The sequence below is a fragment of the Dermacentor albipictus genome, chromosome 1, assembly GCF_038994185.2.
Source record: "Dermacentor albipictus isolate Rhodes 1998 colony chromosome 1, USDA_Dalb.pri_finalv2, whole genome shotgun sequence".
NCBI lineage: Eukaryota > Metazoa > Arthropoda > Arachnida > Ixodida > Ixodidae > Dermacentor > Dermacentor albipictus.
This window is the reverse complement of record NC_091821.1, coordinates 471,926,164-471,935,387: the sequence shown is the minus strand read 5'-3', so window position 1 is coordinate 471,935,387 and position 9,224 is coordinate 471,926,164. Positions and strand designations below refer to the sequence as shown.

At 43.0% G+C, this 9,224-nt stretch overlaps 1 long non-coding RNA gene across 1 annotated transcript; it reads left to right on the top strand.

Moving 5' to 3' along the window:
* Positions 1-5,612: 5,612 nt before the first annotated feature.
* LOC135908898 (uncharacterized) lies at positions 5,613-8,998 on the top strand. Its single transcript, XR_010566484.1, has 3 exons — positions 5,613-5,749; positions 7,711-7,769; positions 8,690-8,998. It is a non-coding gene; the product is annotated as an uncharacterized lncRNA (long non-coding RNA).
* Positions 8,999-9,224: the final 226 nt, after the last annotated feature.

Genomic DNA, 9,224 nt, shown 5'->3' with positions numbered 1-9,224 from the left:
AAAAAAAAGAAAAACAAAAAACAAACAAACAAGGCAACCGATTTCGGCGATTCCTCCGGTTCTCAGCTCAGTTACTGCGGCAGAAAAATTTTCCTGCAGCGAAGATTCGCTTCATATTTGTTTATTCATTATGGTTGCCTGCTTCTTTCTGAACTAGTTGCGTCCAGACACTACGTTGAAATGGAAGGAGCCCCGGCGGTTAGGGGGGTCTTTTGGGAAGAGTGCGGTTGTATATAGCACCTGTAAGCTCATGCAAAATATAAAAAAGAACTAACATTTGTTATGACACCTGCGAAGGTAAAAATTATTTGTGATAGTACAGAAGGGGTTGTGTGAAATTGAAAATTTCTTACATTTTCTTGTTTGTGATTTGCACAACCCCTTTATGTATGACATAGTAATGAATGCTCTGAATGCATGTTGCAGTAATCCATGTTGTCTCCATTAGGAAAATGTCGTAGCCACTGAGTCACTGCCCCGAGCAAGAATTGCACTTCAAGGAGCGTTTAGTCTGTAGAATGTATATGTAGAGCAAATTATTTGGCAAATAAGAAAATTTGATCTTGTACAAAGGGCCACCGATTCTAGAACACTGGATTATTAATGTTAATCTAATGACTAGAACAGCATGCAAAGGAAGAGGCCTACGGAGCTTACGTGTTGCACAAACTCACATGGATTGTTCAAATGCGACTTTTCCGGCACAACCTTTTTTAAGCATGCACTTTATTTGCTAAGAATGTTTCATTTCAACGTGCACTTCTGCCCGTCACTTTATGACGTCGCGAAGCAGCAGTTTGTATAGCATTGTTTTTCTAAAGTATATTTTCTCTTAGAAAACGGAAGGTCACGTGAGATCTTGCAATGCATGGCACATTTTTTAATATTTAAAATCCTAACTTCTACAATTATCTATTGCGGTCGCCCCTGTTCCGTACACCAGTCGTGTATAAAGTTTACAATGGTACACATAGTCTAAAGATTTGTTTCACGTATAGCAGACTTTAATGACCATTTACTCTAATATCGCAGGATAAAAGTATACCACAGGGAAGATCTGACGTCTTCTACTGAGAACGATGATTTCTGCCGCCACAGCAATCACTCTGCAGAGACAACAGGGTGCCCGGCCTGCGGCATAAAATTTTGTCGTTATGAAAAAAAAAAGGAATCTGTTACGTGAAGTCCGATTTGCGTAAGGAAATAGTCTCCCTGCGCGGAGGCCTTTCATCTGTTATCGTATTGAACAGAGATTGAACTTTCATTTAATTCCGATAGTGAACTTACCGAGCGACCATCCACTGCGGCTGGAAGTCTGCTTTACACTGCACTATTCCACGGTTTAACAAAGCTAGAAGAAGCGCCAGCGCTGCGGAGCTGCAAGCTCTGCAAGCACGAACACGCAGAGATGGCACACATCTTACCGAAATGCACAGAGATCAGAGCAATATACGCAGTGGGCAACATAAAACCGGACCTTCTCGAGGAGCGATAGGTAAGCGCTCTGACTAGCTCGGAACTACACGACAGACTATGGGCTATCCAGAGGGCCCAGACAGCGGTGGAAAGGCTATGCCTCACTGCACATAATGCCCGGGTGGCCTGAGCCCGGGCTGACAATCTCGCAAGTGCTTTTCGCAGTAAAGTTTGTTCCGTCCGTGCGTCTAACACACCTCGAGTTCAGCTTTAGACCACTTTTGTGTCAGCAACAACATGCACCAACTACCTTCTGAATTACACGTACTTGACGGAATACCTGCATTTAAGTCAGTTTCTTTCACGTACTCGACGCACCTAAGAAATGCGCAAAATTCTTCTCCTTCCTATAGAGCTGGCGACGTCCACACACTGTGAATATTTCTTCTGCGTTTTCACTGCTTTCTGAAACAGATGCATGCGCTACAGATCATTTGTTATTTCAAGGATTTTGTACTACGGTATGTTCGTGAATTTGTGGTAACGTATGTGAAGGTGTCGCGATGTAAACGCCCACGTGTCAGCAAGAAAATTCTGCGCTTGGAACGAAAAACCAACGGAATTAGGTAGCTGCACCGAAAAAAAAAGAAAACTGATTCCCGACTAGCATGCGTAACATTTCCAGTCTGTGAAGTCAACTTGACGTTGAAATCAAAACTTCCAAGGACTACCATCGCAATGTCACAAACGAAAATTTTTCTGCTTTCGTTTCCGGCAATGTTCTGGCAACATTCAACTGTTAAAAAGAAACCAATGAGTAATGTTTCCGTAGACTTCAATATCATATGTGACAGATCGCGAACTCAATCGGCGAATTCTACTGCTGTTCACAGACAATGACGGTAATTCGCTGAGTTTTAATGTTTTTCAGCAGATTGCTCCCATAGCACTGTGGGAGCACATTGCTCTCATAATCACTGTCACTAGGCTAACTTCCACGTGACTGGAATTCGCAAACATCATTCCGGTACAAAAATGAGTAACTTATTTAGCGGTTCATCACAAAAGATCATTTCATTGCTGCGTACACACACACAATTTATAAAACACATTACATTCTAGCACTTCTCATTTTTTAAAACAAAACCGCCTGCTATACGCTCGGCAACACGGGTTCTGAAAAGCGGTGTGAACTACAAAACAACTGCTAAAAGACAAGCAAGGCCAAATTGACATTATTTCTTTAGGCTTCCACAAAGCTTCCGACCGCATTTCTCATCCATAGCAAAAGGATAGACAGTTGGGCGAGTTGGTACGGTAACATGATTTTGGCTTCTAGCGCGAAGTGAAACACGGACACAGAAAGGAGCAGACAAGACTAGCGCTCGTCTTGTCTGCTCCTTTCTGTGTCCGTGTTTCACTTCGCGCTAGAAGCCAAAATCTCATCCATAGGTTTTAACTAAACATATGCCTATACTGTAAAAATCGACACTCTACTCAGATGGATTGCAGCTCATCTTTTCTTTCGAAAACGTTAGGTCACTGTTGATTATGCTCCTATTCACAATAAGTGAAGTCTGGAATCTCGTAGGGATAACTGATAGGGTAACTTTTATCTTAATTTCCATTTATAGCTTTACCTACGACATTCCAGTAAATGTAAGGATGAGTGGAGAATGCATCTTATATCATGAGATTCGTGGTAACCATGATCACGAACTCCTAAACTGGGCATTATTTAAAATGCACTCTTGGCACACAACATCGCGAATGGAAGTAATTTTGCGCAGATATGGTAGCTACGACTATAACTCGTAAACGGCTTCCCCTATAGTCTGCTTGCGCAATCAATCGATATAAAATCCTTCTTTAGCGTCTTGACCTACTCATGAGCCATGGTCAAGTCACATTTGAAAAGGAACGAACATGTGTCTTATACTTAAAAGAAACTCATTAGAGCAGTTGGGCATTTAAAGGAAGTCACTGAGAAGCTCCACACCAGAAATAAGTGTACTGGCGTAGAAAACATTTATGTGATGACGTAACGACAAGTGCATGCCGTGCCACTTCGTCATCACCTGTACTGATATCAGCAGCCGCTGCCTATAAGAAGCGCGTCAAAAGAATAAACGCTGATTCCTTGTTCTGCACCGTCCACTGTTGTTTCTGGAGTACGGTATCTCGGTTGCCGCATGCTACTACAATTTATTCGCCCCGTCCTCGAATATTATTCAATAGTCTAGTATCCCCATAGTCAAGTTGGCGTTAAAGAACTGGAACGCATCCAGAGAAAGGCAATTAGGTTCGTATATATGCAACTCTTCTGATGGGTATAACGTTAAGGGATAAGAAAAGAGCAGATTGAGTGATGGAGTAAACGCGAGTTAATGAAATCTTAGTTGAAATCAAGAAAAAGAAATTGGCAAGGGCAGGACATGTAATGAGGAGGGAAGATAACCGATGGTCATTAAGGGTTACGGACTGGATTCCAAGGGAAGGGAATCGTAGCAGGGGGCGGCAGAAACTTAGGTGGGCGGGTGAGATTAAGAAGTTTGCAGGGACAACATGGCCACAATTAGTACATGACGGGGGTAGTTGGAGTAGTATGGGAGAGGCCTTTGCCCTGCAGTGGGCGTAACCAGGCTGATGATGATGATATGTAATTCGCACAGCTGAGACATTTCTCCGAGCACTCCTTTAAAACGGGCAGATCTGAAGAGTCCGAGAACGCGGTTTCAATTCCGGCAGTGGCGGTCGCATTTCCATGCAGATACAATGCACGACGCTCGTGTGCGGAGCCCTGGGTGCATCTTAAAGAACCCCAGCTGGTCAAAGTTGATCCACAGTTCCCAAACCACGGCGTGTCTCGTAGCCAGATCACCGTTCTGACCACCCATTATTGAAACCCCATTATTTATTCACATTTGGAGCTATTACAGACGGCACGACGTAGTGACATACTGATATACGCATTTTTGATTTACCACGGAAAGCTAGGACATTCACAAGGACAGGTGCGTCGAGTCGATCGCACGGCGTCCCACGTACCCCGGCATTGAAAGGAACTGAAGGAACACTTTAGGGGGTGAACGAATGGGACCTTAAAACCTCGTGATTTCTGCACACATTTAGCGAACAAAATCTGTTATCGGCAAAAACAGTTGAATGTGCGGATGTGTAGTCATTCGTGTGCGCACTGAGTAGACAATCTTAATGGCTTTCCGTATCTTTTCTTTTTTCGCATTACTGTGTATCTCGTCTCAGGCCAGGGGCTACGCTTTTGCGTCGATAGCCATTTGTCTTGCAGTCCTCCGTTGTTTAAGTGCCGTACTCCCTATATATGTTATCTGTATTGCACAAGCGCTGTCCCGAATTTAGTATTGTTTCTTCTTTCTTTCCCATATCTTGTGTTTTTAGGTTATTTCAGATGTATGGCATCCACGGCTTTGTGTGCGGGTGATACATTCTTTCTTGCCTCACGTCAGATAAATTTTATTCCTCTGGACTGTTTGTCTTTCCACTGCATTATCCGATCGTGCCAATGGCCCCATCGGGGCTGGCAATACTTCTGAAATGAAAAGAAGCAAATAAATAAATCCAATTAATTACCTTGTGTAGTCAACAACGAGGTAAGCCATAGCCACTCATCTACTAGGACGGGTAAAAAAATCAAGATTGTAAACAGTGCACAAAATTTCGAGTCACACATATATTTTGTTGAAGCAATGAGAAAGGAAAACAGCCTGCACTCATTGCATTGGGTATAAAGTACAACAGGTTTGATTAAGTAACAGTGGGTATCGGAGTCATTCCTCACATGTCGTTGTATTTATGATTTCCTTTTAATAGTGCCGCTAATAAAGAAAAACGCCCGATCTAACACTAATATTTGCATTCGTAGGTGTCACTTCGTATATCGATGAAACTCTCAAAATACAGATAAGAGTAAAGCAATGAGCGGGGCTAGTTGGTGGACGTTCACGCATGTACTGCGCTTAATATTACAGCGACGGAATATCCAAAGAACGAACATAAGAAAACGTGCATCCGCATTTTGTTCCTTTATGTTCATTCTTTATTTCTTCCGCCAGTGTGGTACTCAGCGCAATACATTTATGAACAGATAAGAGCTCATACACTAATAATAGAGCGTGTGCTATTGTTTAATTTTATCTCTTCTCTGGAACGCAGAAGGGGCAAGGAACGCTCCGCTTGCTTCAAAGTACAAAACGCCAGAGCAGTTCCCGCACTTCACGCCGTTGCCGTGGAGCCAGAAGCGAAAACTCTCAAGCCTGCTGTCTTCGTCGCCCGTTAGCGTGGGACATAGCAAAAGGTGGGATGAAGCTCTAGTAAACATTCCTTTCTTTTTTTATGGTAACACCTCGGCTATGTGGCGCCAAATACCGTTGCACAGATTTAGACTGAAAAATTGCTTCATGTAGAGGGGGAAAGGTGGGGGGAGACCTTCAGCATTTAAATTATTGTCTTCGCATCAGGGGCTTGCACTTGCCGCACAATATCAATGTTATGACTTGCTAAATTTTTTAAGAATTCGTTTAGTACAGACGTGTTGCAATGACTGCACTAAGACCGTCAAATGTATAGGCAATGTAAAGCAATTAATTTTTAAAATAAGAAATACTGATACTGTACAGAGATTAAAAGAAATATACCTAATCACGTAAACAGCATACAAAAGAGGGACGGACCCCCGTGGCTTATGTATTTAATGAAGTGACACTGATTGCATGACCGCTACATATTTTGGCACAAACACTTCGACACGTGCGCTGCACCTGCGGGGAATACTTTGCACCACGAACTTTTACTTTTGCTCGGGTCTCCAAGGCATCGCCGAGGAGCACTTTGTTTTGTAGTCTCTTGGTAAAACATATCTTCACTTGAAAAACGAAGTGTTATCTAGAGTTATCAAGAAATGCCAGAGTACCTGGGGTCTTGCATGCTACTACTCTTGCATGCTACTCTTTCTAAAGGGGTCAATTACGTTTGATCAGCGTCCGTGGACTTGTCATGCCTACACTTCTAACTTTTACAGAAATCTGTTATCTGAGTTATGGAGTGATTTTCGCGAGAATAGCTAGAACCGACCACCATTCAGGTGTCGTTTCCTAGTTTATAGACTTGTGCAGGTGCAATGCACATCTTGAAATCTATGTGCAGTGAAGCCTAAGTTAAGTGGTTAATAAAACAATTGACAACTCACCCTATGTCTACAAATGTGTTTGCGTTCACGCTCGGTAACGTGTAATTTCACTGCTACGTTACTCTTTGTCCACCACAAAGGGCAGAGCTCTGTTCTCACGTAGCTGTTATGTTTTATGGTCTCCACAGCTCACAAGCTAAGCCGAAATGCAAACACAAAATTAGGCTGGTATATAGTATCAGACGTCTACGCAGAGATGTCACGAGGAGAATAATGATGAGTGATGCTTGTTAAGGGAACAATGGCGATGACAGGTGTATGCACAGAGAAGTAGTACCGCACATATGCTTTTTACATATCAGCATTGCGTACCTGTTATGCGGCAGCGGCACATACCTTATTAAAAAACATACATCTATTTGAGGGATTGACCAAGAAGGGGCACAAAATTAAACAATCCATTCAATGTAACCTGCTCTTCAATTCGGAGGTCGGTATGTTTTCGAGATATATATGAGCTCGCATTACCTGCTCAAATTTCACGCTGGAATTATTTTTCTATTATTACGGCAGAATAAAGGTGCGCTCTCGGCCAGTATTTTGTCGGTAAGCCAATACGAGTTATATGGACATGTTTTCTGGCAGCTGCATTCGGTGCACGTAATTTACTTTCGTATATATATCCGAGATGCCGAGATGCCGAGTGACCCAGAAGCAAACAGGAGCAGTAGAAGCAGCAGCATCATTCACGCCAAACCCGGGAGTGCAGGCAATAAAACATTCACTTCAAAATTCGAACATCGAGTCTTCCAAAACAAAACGAATTCTGGATTCTTGCAGGCAAAATAAGTAATCTCGTCACAAGAAAAAGGTTGTGTTGTGATAAGAGGGCGTCCTGCTACCGCGGAATTTTTTCGTCTATCGAAAATATTGCTCACGTGTGTAACCGGCGAGCCAGAAAACACGAAAAAATCCATTTCGCCATTTGCTTTTAAACCGTGGTTAGTACGGTCTGATAGACCTCCGAAGCTACAAGCAAAACCTTCACGAGAATAATTTATGCAGTTTCCCACAGAGAATTACGGTCTGGGCAATGTCGATCACAACTTGCGTGGTATTCTTTACCGCAGGACATTCGCCATGAAGTCCAACGTTATCTTGGCCCTTTTCATCCTGGGGCATCTGTGCCGTAAGTACCAACACTGCGCAAAACGCACGTGTGTGTGCTTTCTTCTTTCGAACGTATGCATTCAGTGTTCCCTGTAACTTTAGTTGAGCGGATATTTTCTCCTCCCGGAAACATAGGGAAAGCTCAGTTCAAAATTTTTCTTTATGTTTACAAGCACTAATAATATTTGCAATTTCTCAGCCGGTGAGGCACCATAAGGGACGCCTCTCATGCTCTCCAAAAGTTTTTGTACCTGTGACTGCTTTTCTCTTTACAATATTTCTCCTATAATAATTACTACTGCATAAAAAGGAATAGTCGTACATTACAGGTGACTAAATCTCTTCCTGTAATTCAAATCTTATTAGAGAAAAGACGAGGCCTTGTATACATCAACCTCAGTAAAAAGGCAACAATGGCTGTCTAATTAACTAAGTTGCCATTAGTCGAGGGCATGAAAGATTTAGTTACTTTTGTACGTATGTGCGCACTTTCGGCCCTTTCACTTCCTAAGTTAACTTTTAATGGAGCATTTCCGTTGATTTTATGATCCCGCTGCGCACGAATCCGAAGAGCGACTGTGGGGAATAAGCGATAATAATGCGTATCCGGTATTTGACTTCCCTTCGATTCCGTGCGAAGGAATCGTTAAGCACACTGGTTGGTTGCGACGCGAAGGGAATATTTCATTATCGGAGGCGGAGAGAACATCACCTCCAAGGCACTTTATCAGACTATCATGCGCAGTAAAAATGCCGTCGTTTTGCAGTGATATTGCAATGGTACCGTGGATTCCTTCTATTGGTGCACTGTCGTTATCGTACCATAGCTTCAAACACGTCATTCATTCATTGTTTTTTTTTTTTGCCGTCCTCACTCCACATATTTGAATGCCGGCATCCGTGACATGCTTCATGTCGTTCTCTGGCTTGTCGTTACAGAAATTCACGCAGCCACGCTGACCAAGCCGGCAAAGAACACAGACGACGCATCGAAAGAACTCACGGAAAAGATTTCCCGTTCACTCATGGAGCACCGCGAAGAGATCCTCGAGGCATTCAAGACACTCGAAAAGTCTGTCGACAGTTTCGGCGACGAAACCGTTGAGCAGGCCATTCCGGCCGTAATTGCGGCTGTAGCGGGGAACATTGCAAACAGTGCTATATCCGGCGCTGTCGGGGCTGTTGTGGGGTGGTTAATTAGCAATAACTGAATGCTCCCTCGGAGTCGTCTCCTTGTTATCATTACAATAAAATGCATCACACCACCGTATCAGGAAATACGCCTGTTTCTTTGACACCAAACTTCGAACAGCGAGAAACGAGAATTCTTCAAGGGCGATGCAATTGTTTCGTAATTTAAGTAATTACCACATATATTAACATCCCGGCTACGTAACATATAAGGAACAGATGAAGCGGATTCGTCCTTTGCTCTACCGGCTCTCCAGGTTCCAGTATATACTACTGGACAACA